Source organism: Sciurus vulgaris (assembly GCF_902686455.1).
Source record: "Sciurus vulgaris genome assembly, chromosome: 12".
Classification (NCBI taxonomy): Eukaryota; Metazoa; Chordata; class Mammalia; order Rodentia; family Sciuridae; genus Sciurus; species Sciurus vulgaris.
In genome coordinates this window covers 24,209,307-24,225,306 of record NC_136473.1, presented here as the reverse complement: position 1 = coordinate 24,225,306, position 16,000 = coordinate 24,209,307, and positions in this window count along the sequence as shown.

Genomic DNA, 16,000 nt, shown 5'->3' with positions numbered 1-16,000 from the left:
TTATATAAGGGAGAAAGAAGAAGCCTGCTAGGATTTTGATTGGGAGTGTGCTATTGTATAGGTTTGGGAGCTAGACAAACAAAGGACATCTCTGGAATTTGGAGGCAATATCAGAAGAAACATTACTTATCCAATAACTATTTATCCAGTACCTGATTTGCCATGCCATCTATGGGGTGCACTAGTGTTTAGGGACACAGTGGTAAACAAGATACAATACTTGCACACAAGGACTCGAAAAGCTGTCTAGCTATTCTCTGAATTTGACAATGAGAATTTCCATAGAATTGAGGCAGTTGATGTGCTCAGTTTTTTGGTACTGAGGGTTAAGCCAAGGTATTCTACCACTGAGCTACATCCCCAACCTTTTTTATTTTTAATTTTAAGACAGAATATTGCTAAGTTGCCAAAGCTGACCTTGAACTTGTGATTCTCATACCGCAGCCTCCCAAATAGCTGGGATTACAAGCATGTGCCACCATGCCCAAATATGTGTTACTTTTTAATTGTGACACTCTTATAGTGGCCTAGGCATTTTATGGTCATTTGTTAATGTTCTCCTCATGAGGTGGTGTGCTTTCTAAGTTCTCATGATACATTACTCAGGAAATAGAAGCTCAACGGTAACTGAGTTCTTAATACATGCCACTGAGCATGCTGCAGATTATTTAACTCTCATGGTAGCTTCACCTGACAATGAGATCTTATCTTCCCCACTTCTACAGATGAGGAAACTGAGGCTTAGAGTAATTTGCCTGAGATCATATAACAAGCAGATTATGGATCTAGAATTTGAACCAAAACTATTCCTAACTCCAAGGTCAACGTTCTTAACCACTAAAATTCAAAACTAGAAACTACATAAAATGACTCTTCTGCCATGTAATTACTTGCAATGTCTGCACACCTGTTGTCATAATAGAAGGGCCATGATATGAATGGAATCTTCAGAAAAGATAGACATATATGAATTTGTTGGTGCTTGTTTCTTCAGCACACCATAGAAGGTGGAGGTGGTAGTAAGACAAAACATCTCAATGGGACTTTGGTATCATATGGCACTGTTAACTACAGTGATCTGAAGCCACCTGGCATGAAGTGCTATTTAATACAAGGTGCTAGGGAACCCAAGGCCCATTCCCAAGAAAGGCAAGAGAAATTCAAAGACTATGGGTTGGGGTAGGTGCTTCCATTCGTTGAACGAATTAAAGAAAGACAGGGGTTAATCTCAAAGTCTAAGTTCTCAGTTTATGTCGAGGAAAAAAGTCAGGGATTCCTTATTATTCTTAAAGAATATCTTACTTATGATGCAGCAGGACTGACAGACACTAAAATCAGTGCTGAGAACATGTAAAAAAACCTAATCAAATTTGAATTCTGTGGGTTGTCTAGTATAGTATCAGTTGAAATACCAGCCTTATCATGTTCCTGTGTTCAAGGTAAGACACTGAATGGGACAACATAGGGCCCTAAGAATCAGAAGATGGACATACAGGAGGATTAGAATAGCTTAGAATGTATTGAGCCTCCAACCCTACAGAGTGTCCTTTGCCAACTGAAGTTGACAGGACTCTTCTTAACTTGCTTGAAGACTCTAAAGAGCTGGCCTGATGAGAATCATTATCTTCATGCTCTACTTTCATGGTTCAATGTACACATTTTTGACTCCATGATGATGTGAAAATGATGAAACCATACTTCAAATTTTTAATTTGGATCTTTTCCCAGGTTAGCAATAGGTGGGGTGATACTCTCTCCCAGTGATAAGCAGTGGTGTGAAGCAACAGTTCTCACCAGTCAAAGATCCTGAGGGGAAACCACCAATACTCTACAGAGTAGTAGGTTGCTTAGTTATATTTGGTAAGTTAGATACATTAAGTGCATTTGTAAATTAGGATGATGTTTTCAATGAACTTCATGTTTATCAGGACATAATCCCATCGTAAACTGAGGAGCATCTGTATATGTAGTCATGAGCTTCTTGACAATGATGGAAGTGTGTACAACATTCCATAAGATCATACCTCATAGTGACATTGTAATCATCTTGGTTTAGGCACAGTCTAGGATGTTCACACAACAATATTCCCTAACAGTGCATTTTTGAGAATTTATACTTTTGTTTAGCGACCTGTCTTCTAGCATGCCTCAGGGAACTAGGCCATAATAATAAAATCAAGCAAGAAATATCAACTATCCATCAAAAGAATTGTAGGATTGTGCTAATTTATATTGATCAACTTTATAAATGGATTTGAGGGTATTTCTTCCTTTTTTCCTCCCATTTTTGAAAGTTCCAGTATGGGAAGTATATTGTATGTTAATGTTAGGCAACTGAAGGAGTGAAAGACGGAACTGGGCAAACCCTTGTTTTGTTTTGTTTTTGCCTCTCACTCTGATCTCTTTTTCTATATCTGGAGAACCTCTCTCATTAAGAGGCAGAGCCTGCTAACTACTAAGCTGAAAATGTGCAATACTTTCTTTTTGCAGATTCAACACACCTTAATGAGGTCTATTCAGGGTCTTGGGAGCTCATACCCAAAGGCACAAGGGTCATGGTGCTCTGGTGGCAGATCCCAACTGTGGACGTTTTCTGAACTGGCAAGTTTCCCAGGAGTACCCTCAGCGCCAGCGCCGTCTTCCTGAGCTGTGCTTTGGGTGATTGGGTGGCCCGGTGCAGTAATATACTAGAGCCAGGGCCATCAGCTTGCAAAACTGATCACTGAATTTTCAAAAATTTGTGAGACAGTTTTTAAATATAATACCAAAAATTAAATTATATAAGCAATTATGTAAATTATATTTTCAAGAAGCAATACACACCCAAAACTCATCATTTCCCAATTAATTTACTATTTTTTGTGGATGGAAGGCCATTTACATCCACTGTAGCTTTGTCCTATGCCTCTTCCCCTCTCCATGCTCGGGGACATCACCCTGGGAGTGATGGCAGTAGTAACCACATCATAGAAACTGGCAAGCACTACAAGTTGCGGCCTGACTTAGTATTTTATTCATTGTCTAGAGTTAACTGATAAAGAAATGTTAATAATACAGATTAAACTTGAAAGTGTGTCATAGCTATAATCCTCACTTATAAATAGCACAAAAATTAAGGCAACACATTTTTTTCCTGGATGGCTAGTTTCACTGCCTGAAAGCTTCATTCTATGATCCTCCCAGAGATTCTGAAAGCATCCTCTTATCCCCTTTAGATTCTTTTTTTCTGAATAAATCAGAGTATATTTCTAAGAACTAAGAAAAATGTTGGGCACACTACACCATCTGCAACGGAACAGGTTATCTTTTTCAGTAACAAGACAAATCCCTCTGCAATATGCCTTAGTTCAAAGGAGGGCAAGAGTCTGTCTTTCATTCAAAACTTAACCTCAGTTGGTAACAAGAAGAGTCCAACTCTTTGATTGGTAGTCCAATTACATTTCAAATTGTTGATCTCTCTTTATATCTCAACATATTTCTTCCACATATTATGACACATACCCAGTACCTTCAATGCAAGTTTATAGTCTCATATGGGACTATTCTGCTTATTTTCAAGAAATTAAGCTACACATAATAAAAGTTACAAAATTTGTCGAGCATCTACTATTCACAAAATGCCGTAGCAGAAGCTATCAGAGAAAAAAAAGTCTAAAAGTTTGTTTGGCCCTTGAAGAACTTTATTATTTGGTATGGGAGATGACACATACACAATTACTGAAATTCAAAATAGCATGTGTTAGCCAGGTATGTGGCATATTCCTGTAATTCCAGCAACTCAGGAGGTTGAGGCAGGAGGATTATGAGTTCAAGCACAGTCTCAGCAACTTAATTGTTTTTTTTTTTTTTTTTTTTTTTTTTAATATAAAAGAAAGACTCAAATGAACCTTAGAGTCAGACAGACCTGGACTTGAGAAACTATTCCATAACTTGCCTGTTGGAAATATCAGCTAATAGTTCAATCAAAGAAGTAGAATACTAGAAGTAATGTGGAATAAGGGATCATTCTAGCAATTAGACTGTATACATTGTGGGAGATGTGACAGTAGAGGTCCATAAAGGAGAGGATATAGTTGAGGGATCAGATAAAGTCATGAACCTGGAAACATGATTGGAAACCTAGAAAGGGTGCCAAGTTGCCTCTCCTGGTGGGCTTCAAACCAAGTAGGGCAGGTTGTTGGTAAGGAAAGTTGGACCTGAGGTGTGGAAACAAGTACCCCGACACGGAGTAACAGAGCACAGGTGACTACACTGTCCCTAATTGTACTTAACCTGACCCAGGATTGAGAGAACCCCAAGGAAGAGATGGGCAGGAGCAAAGGGAGCCATGAGCCCAGCCACTGCCTTGCTCCCAGCAGGAGCAAGGAGATCAGCAGGGTCATGCTTCTGAGTGAAATGGCCGCAGCTTCACTTCCTCCTTTCAAATCTCCCACAGAGATGTTGTCACGTGGGCAACTCTAAACAGGAGCCATACCAGTCAGGAAATTCTGGTACACACAATTCCAGCTAAGTCACCACAATATAAAAGCCACCATCCTATGTTACCTCATGTAAGAGAATGAAAACCTCTTAACTTCAGTTTTCTCACTTGTGAAAAAGAAATAATAGTATTTACCTTGGAGAATTGTTAGAAGATGCATATCTTTTTTTATTTATTTATTTTTTAAATTCATTTTTATTGTAAACAAATGGGATACATCTTGTTTCTCTGTTTGTACATGAAGTAGAGACATACCATTTGTGTAATCATACATTTACCTAGGGGAATAGTTTTTGATTCATTCTGTTATTTTTTTCTCCCCTCCTACCCCTCCCACCCGAAGATGCATATCTTAATGCCTAGCTCATAGTATATAGTTTATAATATTATTTATCTCATGAAACAAATGAAAGCATACAAGTCCAGTTTTATGGTATTCCCTCTATTTTAAAAATTACTTTATCTTGTTAAGAGTACTATTATTTGCTATTTTCCCCCATGCCTCACCATTTACAATACAGACCAGGGCCTAGACTCAGTTGTATAAGGGCATGTTTATCTGCTCCCCTTTAGTCAGTGTAAGAACACAGCATATGGTAAGCACTGGGGTGCTGATTCTCTATTTTTAAAAGCTACATTTAATTTTCTTGAAATGCATTTTTCCCACATTTTTATTAGTACTTTATAGTTGTACATAATGATGGGATCTGTTGTCACATATTCGTACACGTACATGTTATAATAACAATATAATTTGGTCAATATCATTCCCCAGCACTTATCTTCTTCCTCTGAAATATATTTTAATATCGTGTTTACTGTTATTTCCTTTAGTTATAAATTATTTTTAATATTATTAAGAACAGTGAACCAAATAAGTCACCTTATAGAGTTAAAAACAAATTTAGAGCAAAACTCAAATATGTTTAACATTTTTCTATTTATGGCCCTAAACTTGAAAATAGACATATAATTTGGATGATAGAAGAAGGTAAGGATGTTCATGCTCACTTTCACCATTTCTATTCAACATCATATTAAGGTACTAACCAGGGTAATAAGGCATGAAAAATAAATTAAAAAGCATACAGATTGCAAAGGAAGAAATAAAACTATTTCTATTTATAGAAGACATGATTGGCTACACACAAAAAAAATCCCAGAGTCTAAAAGCACTGATAGAGCTAATAAGCACTTTTAGGATGACTATGAAAGATCAAATTCAATATACAAGATCAATATACAAAATCACAAAATTGTTTTTATATATTCGCAATAAAGAAATTAAAGTAAAAAATTTATATTTCAGAGAGCACCAAAAATCATCACTTAGGTATAAATCTGACAAAATATAAAATTTGCATGCTTAACTATAAAACGTTGATGATAAATCAAAGGAGATGTAAATAAAAATAGAGATATGCCATATTCATGAGTTGGAAGACTCAACATTGTTGTCCTTTCTTCTCCAAATTGATTAATAGATTAAATGTGTTCCCAAGTAAGATTCTAATAGGATTGTTTTTAAATAAATCAACATGCTGATTCTAATATTTATGTGGAAAAAGTAAACAAAATGAAATTATCAAAACAACTTTGAAAAAAAATGAATTAGAAGACTCATAACTATCTGGTTTTAAGACTGTAAAATCTAAAGTGCTCAAGACTGTGTTATGTAGCAAAACCAATACACTAATAGGACAGAAAGGAAGATCCAGAAATAGATCCACTTACATATGACCAATTGAATTTTTTTGACAATTGAATTTTGACAAAAGTGCAAATATGTAATTAAATGCAGACCAAATAGTCTCTTTTGGTTCTTTTTAGATACAAATGACAGTATTTTTGACATGTTATACATACATGGAGTATAACTTATTCTAATTAGGATAACATTCTTACAGTTGTACATGATGTGGAGTTTCATTGGTCGTGTATTCATAATAAGAACGTAGGAAAGTTATGTCCAATTCATTCTATTGTCTTTCCTATTCCCATCTCCTCTCCCTTCCATACTTTCCCTTTTGTCTAATACAGTGAACTTCTATTCTCCCCCATCTCTATTGTGTGTTAGTATCCACATATCTCTCTGCTATGTGGATCGGATAGTCTTTTTATATTCATATGCAAACAAAAAAACCCCCACAACTTAATTACTATCTCATACCACATATAAAAATTGACCTAAAGTGGATCACAAACATAAATGTAAAATTTTAAACTATAAATTTAGTTTTTAGAATAAGACCAAGTAGAAAATCTTTATGACCATGGTTAGAGAAAATTTTTAGATGCAATATACCAAAAACATAATCTATTTAAAAAATGGACTCTGCCAAAATTAAAATTTCTGCCCTTTGACAGATACTAAAAATGAAAATACAAAGATAACAATCCATGAGCTAATATGAAACACTTGCAAAAACAGACCAGATAAAAGTCATGTATCCAAAATATGTAAAGAACATTCAAAATTCAGTAATAAGAAAATAAATAAACCTATAAAGGTGGGCAAAAATTTGAACAGACACTTCACTAATAAAGATTATGGATGGCAAATAGGTACAGCAAAAAGGTGTTTGACATCATTAGTCATTAGGGAAAAACAAATTAAGTCCACATAACAAATTAAGTAACATAACATTATATACCTATTAAAATGGCTAAAGTAAGCTGGTGTGGTGGTGTCTGCCTACAGTCCCAGCTACTCAGGAGTCTGAGGTGGGAGGATTGTTTGAGCCCACAAGTTTGAGACCAACCTAGCCTACATATTAAAACTTTGTCCCCCTCCAAAAAATGTCTAAAGTAAAAATGCAGTAGAAGATGGGAAGCAATTCAAACCTTTATGCAATGCTGGCAGAAATACTATAGCTCCTGTGAAAAACAGTTTGGCAACTTCTTATAAATCTAAATGTCCACATATATAACCCAGAAATTTCACACCTGTTTTTTTTCCCCCAGAGAAATAAAAACATGTCTATCCAAAACCAGCACACAAATCTTTATAGAGGTTTTATTCATGATCACCAATCAACTAGTGAATGGAAAAACAAACTGTGGTATATCCATACAGTGGAACATGATTAGTAATTTTTGATAAGTCAATAGGATCACAACTCAGAAATGTTATGCTAGGTAGAAGAAGCCAGACAAAAAAAACACTACATACTACCTTCCTGCATTTGTACATTCCAGGAAAGTCAAAATCATGATGAGACAAAGTACATTGGTGGTTTCCTGAGATCAGGGGTTGACTACAGAGAGAAACAGGGACACTTGGAGGGTTGGGCAGTACTGTATCTTAGCAGTGCTACTGCATGACTGCAGACATGGCCAACACTCATTGAAGTGTTCAACATTTTGGAGTCATAGAGCTGAAACCTCTACTTTCCAAATATTGTGTGCTTCATTCCATTGTAAGTGAGGCTTCTTACTGTTTTTAATTTTTTTTTTAATCTTTTCAATGCCTTATGGAGCATGTGCCTCTTTATAGACAATGTTTCAAGTAGATTTAGAAGGATCACAATTATATGTCACTCACCGATGTGAAACAGTAACTATGGAAACCAGACAAGGAGTCCAGAAGAAAGTGTGAAGCCATCTTGATTTTGCTCCCTGATGCTTCCTAAAGAGTCGCCAACCACAGGACATAATTTAGGAAAAACTAGAGTAAGAACCAGTGGAAAGAGAGGGAATGTGATGGTCCACTAGGCCTTCTTAGAGGGATCAGGTAGGGTTAGCACAGTGGACACTGTTGGACTCAAATTCCAGGGGGCATCAAGAAATGAGGGGGGTAATAAAATATTGTCATCAAAGGCTTTGAGGGAATAATATGATTGTTGTGTTATAAGAGCTCTTTTTTATTTTATTCATTTACATTTTATTTCATTTAGTTATTTTTAATTGATACATAATATTTGTGTATAACATTTGTACATCCCTATGGGATACAGTATATCTCATTTGTGTATACAATTGTGATGATCCAATCAGGGTAATTAGCATACCCATCACCTCCAAGATTTATCATTTCTGTGTGGAGAACATTCAAAATCCTATGTGAAGAATTTCACTCAAAATCCTCTTTTCTAGCTATTTTGAAATATTCAGTAAATTATTATTAACTCTAGTCACCCTACTGAGCTCTAGAACACTAGAATTTTTTCTCCCTCTAACTGTAATTTTGTAGCCACTAGCCAACTTCCCCCTATTCTCCACCCCTACGACCATTCACAGCCACTGGTAACCACAACTCTACTCTTTCCTGCCATGAAATCATTTTTTAAAGTTTCCATATGTGAATGAGAGAACATGTGGTATTTGGAGAGTTAGACTTGTTTGTGGAATCTAGGAACAACCATCGCTAACTTGGAAGGAGTCAATATCCTGAGCAGAATGAATGAACAGAGAGACAGGGAGCTAAATGGCACTGTGAGCTATAGCTTAAAAAGGAGAGCTCATCTGTGGTCTATGTATGGTCTCCAAGTTCATGGGGTTCCCCTCATACCCACTTTCCAGTCCCCCACCCCATTATCTCCCTTTTCTGCTTTGCCCCAGTAAACTAAATCCATCAGTGTTCCAGTATGGTTTGTGTGTGTCCCCCAAAAGTTCATATATCGGTGCCTTAATTCCTCAGTATGGCACTGAGGAATATGGTTGGAATGGATTAGCAAATTAGCTATTGTGGGAACTAGGCCCTGTTTTCTCTCTTCCTTGTGTACCTACTTCCCCTTTCCACTTCCTTCCTCCATGGTATGAAGCAGCACGAGACCCTTACCAGATATGTCAACCCAATATTGGATTTCTCAGCCTCCAGAGTCATGAGCCACAATAGGGACTTATGTACTGGTAGTCCTCAAATGGTTACATCACATGTACAACAGTTGTAAATTTAAATGAAAAAATCTGCACCAGTAAAAACAAAATCACAAGCACAGAATTCTGTTATTTGATTATAACTGCATGCACGGAACGTGAGCCTTCGCTCCGAATGCTTTTCAAGAGCCATATGAAAGAGATACCATTACTAGTTCAACTGTACGCTTGAGGAAAATGAGACGGAGAGAAAATAAATCTTTAGTCCAAGACCTAGATCTGGCGGGATAGGTGTTTGATCCCTGTTGCTTCCACTCCATGCTTTATATTACCTTCATGCAACAAATACTTTTAACTACTTATGCACCAGATACTTGTCTAATAAAAGGACTCTATAAGAACAAGTGAAGAAGTAACAATTCATGTTACTCTTGTCATAATCCATAGTACAAATCCCATGAGCATCAGTATGCTTTTAAGAAGTCACTGCAACTTATTTATAAAACTTCATGGTGATCCTTACAGTTATTAAGATAAAAATCAACTTTAAGAGTAAAGTTTTGAAAATCTTCCTATTAAGAAAAGAGAGGAGGTAGCTCAGTGGTAGAGTGCTTGCCTAGTATGCATGAGGCCTTGGGTTCAATTCCCAGAACCATAAAAATGAATAAATAGAAATTTTAAAGAAAGAAAATAGGATATATCTCTGAATAAATGCCACCTAAAATAATTTTCTATATTCCTTTTCATAAACCTTTCATTCCTTTTCAATAAATCTTGTTACAATCAAGTATGCTTTTAGAAAAATTGATACCCCATTTGAAATGAAAGATAAATTCTAATACTTAACCAAATAATCAATCATATAATTATTCAATTATGTTTAAGGAAAATGAGAGTAACAACTATTTTCATTCAAAGAACAGTGCAATATTATTACAATATGCAAATTAGTATTAGCTATCCTATTATTTTATTTAGGTGGAATGATTGTTCTAAAATTTGCATAACATATAACCATGTGTGACATTCTGATGACATTTCTATGGAATGACTTTTTAAATTTTTTAATTTAAGTTTTTATTGCAGTGCTGGGAGTTGAACCCATGGGCCTTGCACATGCTAAGCACACACTCTACCACCAAGCTACATCTCTGGTCCTTCCCTTTCCTGCCTTCCTCCCTCCTTCCCTGGCTGCCTTCCTTTCTTCCTTCCTTCCCTGGTTCCTGACTTTCTCCTTTCCTTTTTTTCTCCTTGTTGCCTTCCTTCATTTTGGTGCTGGGGATTGGCTCAAGGACTTGCTCATGCAAAGCATGTGCTCTACCAGTGAACTACATTCTCAGTAGCAAAGCAGTTTTTAAAAAACATCTTAGGAATTATATTAAATACCATATGTTTAAATCTAAACAAGTCTTTATCTTCATACTATTTTCTAAAACTTTAATAAAATAAATGGAAACTGAAAGAAAAAGCATAGCAAACACAAATAGCTTGTTTATATGCTATTTATGTCATTGGTCAGACATGTCTTCGTTCAAGATCTATTGCTTTATGACATATGATTCCCCCGCTCTCCACATTACATGGCAGGATGTTTGCTTGCAAAAATGACTACTTTCCTTCAGTCACTCTTGATTTTAATCTAACAGACTATCATTATGACTCAACTTGAACATTAGTCATCATGGAATGTCATAGTCTCTACAAACAGACAAATATTGATCATAGCAACTTTAGAAACAGAATAAAAGCAAAATGAAATTTAAATTAATTTAAAAATATTAGTTTGAAAACATATTTGTCAGTTTCTAAAAATATTTTAGCCAGGCACAATGACACACAAGTATAATCGCAGAGATGTGGGAGTCTGAGGCAGGAAGATGGCAGGTTTGAGGGCAGTCTGGACAGCCTGGACATCACCATGAGACCCTCTCACAAAATAAAAATTAAAAAAGGACTGGAGATAAAGCTCAGTGGTAAAGTGCCCCTGGGCTCAGTCCTCAATACCTAAATAAATAAATACAAATTTGAGAAATAATTAAATCATTGCTTTAAATACCTCACAAAGCTTGTATTTTAGATTTTTGTTTATAATTTAAGCCAACCTTCAAAATTATGTAAAAAGCATATTTGATAGAATATTATTTTCCTTCCATTATAATTGACAAAAGCAAAATCAATATTTCTCAATATTTCCAAATTATATTGTTGAAAGAGTTCTTTATAAAAAAGAATGCATATTAACAATAAAAATTTATAAAACTAAATATACACATCTTTGTTGATATCCTTGGTCTTATAAAACCAGTCTTCATTTCAATTCACAAACATTTAAATTTTTATTTGAGCAAAAATAAACATTTTCTTATTCCTCTGTAGACTATACTCACCTATATATCTTACTTGAGCCTCATTTAAAAATTTGTTACTTTCAAATTTTAAGAAAAGCATATGAAATTCAGAGTTTTCCTAGACTAAACCTCATTTACCCATATATTTCCTCATACATTTTTTTTACCAGATTTCTCTTTATTTCTTGATCTGTAATTTACAGAGAATCGTAAGTCAAATAAAAGTTGCCAATGAACTGATTTTTTCCCCAAATTTTTAATTGAAGCATTATAGTTGTACAAAATAATGGGATTTGTTGTTACATATTCATATATGCATGTAATATAAGTTTAATTTGTCCAATTTCATTCCCCAGCAATTATTTGATTTATTTTGATTTAGAATACTGTTGCTGTAAATTATTCAGGCCTATTATTCCTTTTAAAAAAAGAAAACAAAGTTGAGTAATTATCCAAATCCTAATAAATTAGGTTCAAGTTTCTAATTACATGAACTAAATTGACTATGTAAATACAATTCTCCCTTTACCCTTTAGTTAGTCATTATTTTCATGGTATTTTATTATATTAAAATAATTTTATATTATTCCCTCAATCCCTTTCCATAAAATACAGATTAAAATGTTTATATAGAGAATTCTAATTTAGGGCCATAGGTTAGTGATAGAGTATGCAAGTGTGCAAGACCCTGGAATTGATTCCCAGGGTGAAAAAATTTCCAATTTCGAATGTAACATTTGAAAAAGTTAGAACAACAATATTTTTGTTTTAACCCTAGTAAAAACAGTCAAGTGAAAGCTTAGGAAGATAAAACTGTGTTCAGGGAAAGAAACACAGTGGAAAAGTTTTATCTGTTTTCTAGGTACTTGTTTTCTGAATAGTACAGTAAAATTACTTTCTGAAGATTTACCACCATAGTGTAAAATTCAGGTATGTAAAATCATTCAAAGTATTTTCTGAATAGATCTATTTTATGCAATGAACTAAGTGAACACAATTATTCTAAGTTTTTTTAAAAACTATCTTTAGACTGAATTATCTACAAAATTGTTTCAAGTTAATATTTTACTTTTGACAGGGAAAATAGAATATGTATTCTTTTGAAAATAATAAATTCATAACAATCATAATTAAAATGCTAAATTCTTAACCAGTATTATTTTAGATACTATACATATTTCAAAACATTAGTAGTTTTTATCTAGGCCTTTCTTTGCCAGGTAAACTTTTAAAAAGTCTTAATTTTGGTCTAAATTTTTAACCTAAGTGAGTCAAAAGTACATTTGTAATAGTCCCTCTTAGTTTTTATAACATATTTAATTCTAATCATCCCTTATACATATAACTTGCATCTTGGAATGCTTCATTTGATATGTGAATATGGTCAAGTCTTGCATTTTATAAGCAAGTACATTATTACTGTTGTAAATTATTTTAATTTACAAAATACTCCTTTCATTTTCTTTGCAAAATTATGTACCCTTAAGCAAAATAAATACAGATATTTATACATTACTTAAACTTCCAATTTTAATATGTAAAAAGCATGCTTTCAAAACACAAACTTTAAAGAATCATCACTACAGACATGATATTCCGTAGCATAGGCCTATTTGTTCAGTGTTTTGCTGGAATTCATGGATCCGACCACAACTCCAATTTCTGAGGTATAAGAAAACACATTGTTAGAATCAATTCCAAATCCAGAACCAAAATAGAAAGGAGATCTGTTAGTAATTCTCTGCTATTATAGTCTAAATGCAGAGCACCTTGAAACTGATTAGATTCTGGACAGGACAGATGATCTTCTAGTTTTAGTATTATTGCTTTCTGTGATATTTCTCCTCATGAAGGGAAAACCCATCCTACTTTCTTTTCTTCCTTTTCTTCTTTCCTTTCTCTTTCTTTCCTCTTTTTCTTTCTCCATCCTTCTCCCTCTCTTTCTTTTTAAAAATGTGCTAGCAATTTAAAGAACAGTCTTTACACATATGGAAGAATTAGATGTTTTCATCAAAGTGAACTCATTTCAACATATCTATGCTTCCCTTTTACCTTTTTATAGCTAAAGGATGGATCACTCTGGCTGATACCAATCCATGCTGCAGGAAACTGAAGTGGTGACCTTTATAACTTAGAAAAAAAAAATCAACTTTCTATTGAGGGGCTGACTATTATTATTATGATCTAAATTGTCTATTTGACAGAATGTGTTAGATAATTAACCAGCTCCTATTTTTCACATTAGTTCACTGGTAATATAGATAGAAATGATGTGATTTCAGAAGTAAATTTGATTTTTGTAATCCACAAAAATGATAAGTAAATGATAATCACTTACTGAATTTAAAGGCAGATTAATGTTTCCTATTTGTCTGTAGAGAAATTCTAAGACACAATTCAATCGATCCTTTCTCATTGATTATTACATGGGATGTTGTTGCTTTCTTTCTCATTTCTTCCTAATTTCCTTACCTTTAAATTTTGCTGTCATCAAATTGCATTATTTTCATTTCCTTTATATAAAGCAATTCTACATTTCTTCTTAGATGAAGACGTCACAATTTTAGTCTATATGACTTAGATATTCCCATGTAACATTAATTGCTTCACTTAAAAATAAGGGATTGAACTTCCTAAGTCTGAAGTCCTACAAAGAAGGCATTACTTTGCTGATCTGCAGAAAATCTTTTAAAAATGGTAGATGACTTATATATAAATATTTGATAGTAAAGTTACAATTTGATGCTTATATATGTTCCTTTAATTTTCAAATTTTCTTATTCTGACTCAAGCAGCTAACAAAACCATTGCATGGCACTAATGGTGACCGCTCCCAAATTTCATTTCAGTAATACAAGAATATTCTCTTTGCCTTATCTTGACTATAGAATTTCCTATTTGCAAACTTTAACAAAATTCTATGTCCTTCCTTCAGGAAATGTCTGAGATTTAATAGCATAATAACTCAACCTTTTAGAAATTAGATTTAACATATTTAATTTTTCTTATTGTTCTGTTACATTTTAAAGCTTTATATTCTATATTTCCTTGATACAACTAAATATAAAGCAAAAATTTGTAAGTGGTACTAAATGACAAAATATTAAATAGAAATTGAACCATACATTATTTAACCTAAGTGTCTTGAATAAAAGTTTTAGGAAAAATCCAGAATACTTGTACAAAGCCATAAGCATGAGTTTTCTAAGTGTTTCAGAGAACATTGTGTCATTGATTTTCATTCCTGTTTCTTTAATGTAACTAGCATTTCACTTTCACTCACACTTTAAGACACTAATTTCAGTGAAATGAATTTGAATTTTATTTTAAAACTCATATGCACAAATGAGCTTATACTATGTGAGGGAAAAGAGGTTATATTTGCCTATATTAATTATTGTAGCAATGACTATTTAGAAATCATTAGGGATTTGATTATATGTCTAACTGAAAATAAAAGCTATGTTGTCTCCTCTGAATACTCAATTTGGTGTTTGACATTGTAGGTGATAGAAGATGCAATTTGAAACCACTGAACTGTGATTATGAAGGCAAAAAATTGACCAAATTCCAAGTCTTCATTTATGTCTTATCAAGTTACTTAATAAAACAAATGTATCTAGGTAGATTTTATAAACTTCACAGAAATGCTTTTTGACCTATACTTCCAAAGGTCATGCATAACTCAAATACTCCTTCTAATTGTCCACTGTGGTTTAAATAGCTTAAAACAACAATTCTATTTTCATTAATAAATACCTCAAGGTTTTAAAATAACTATCAAAGAAACAGTATTGATGGTTTCTTGTGTATATGTACTTTTTAAGTATTTTGACATTTTTCTCTGTAAAAAATTACTAGGCTTTTGATGAGTAGAAATAAAATAGATACTCTATTACAGATTGGCAGTGTATACATACCAGTTAAAACTTCTGCCTGTCTCATTGGCTCTTAAGCATATTGGATCCCCCCCAACAGTGGATGTTCAATAAATTCTTCAATCTAAAGGAATATCCTCTTTTAGCTTTCTTTGAACAAAGGAAAAAGTACTTAAACACTAAAAAAGAAGATATTTGAATTCACAAAGTTAACAAATATAGCAATAAGGCCTTTGGGGAAAGTTGACTACTAGAGGCTGTAAAAAATCCCAGTCCATTTTAATTGTAATTACAGTACTGGAACCAATATTAAGGTGGTTTCTAAAACAAATTTAAAAATAAAAAATTAACCAATTCAAAGTATATGATGTGTTTTGAAACTCTAAAACATTGCTTTAGAGCTTTGAAACTTTAAAATATTGTTCTTGATCTAACTTCCAGATTCTCAAAAAAGAAAAACAAATTTATTAGTATCC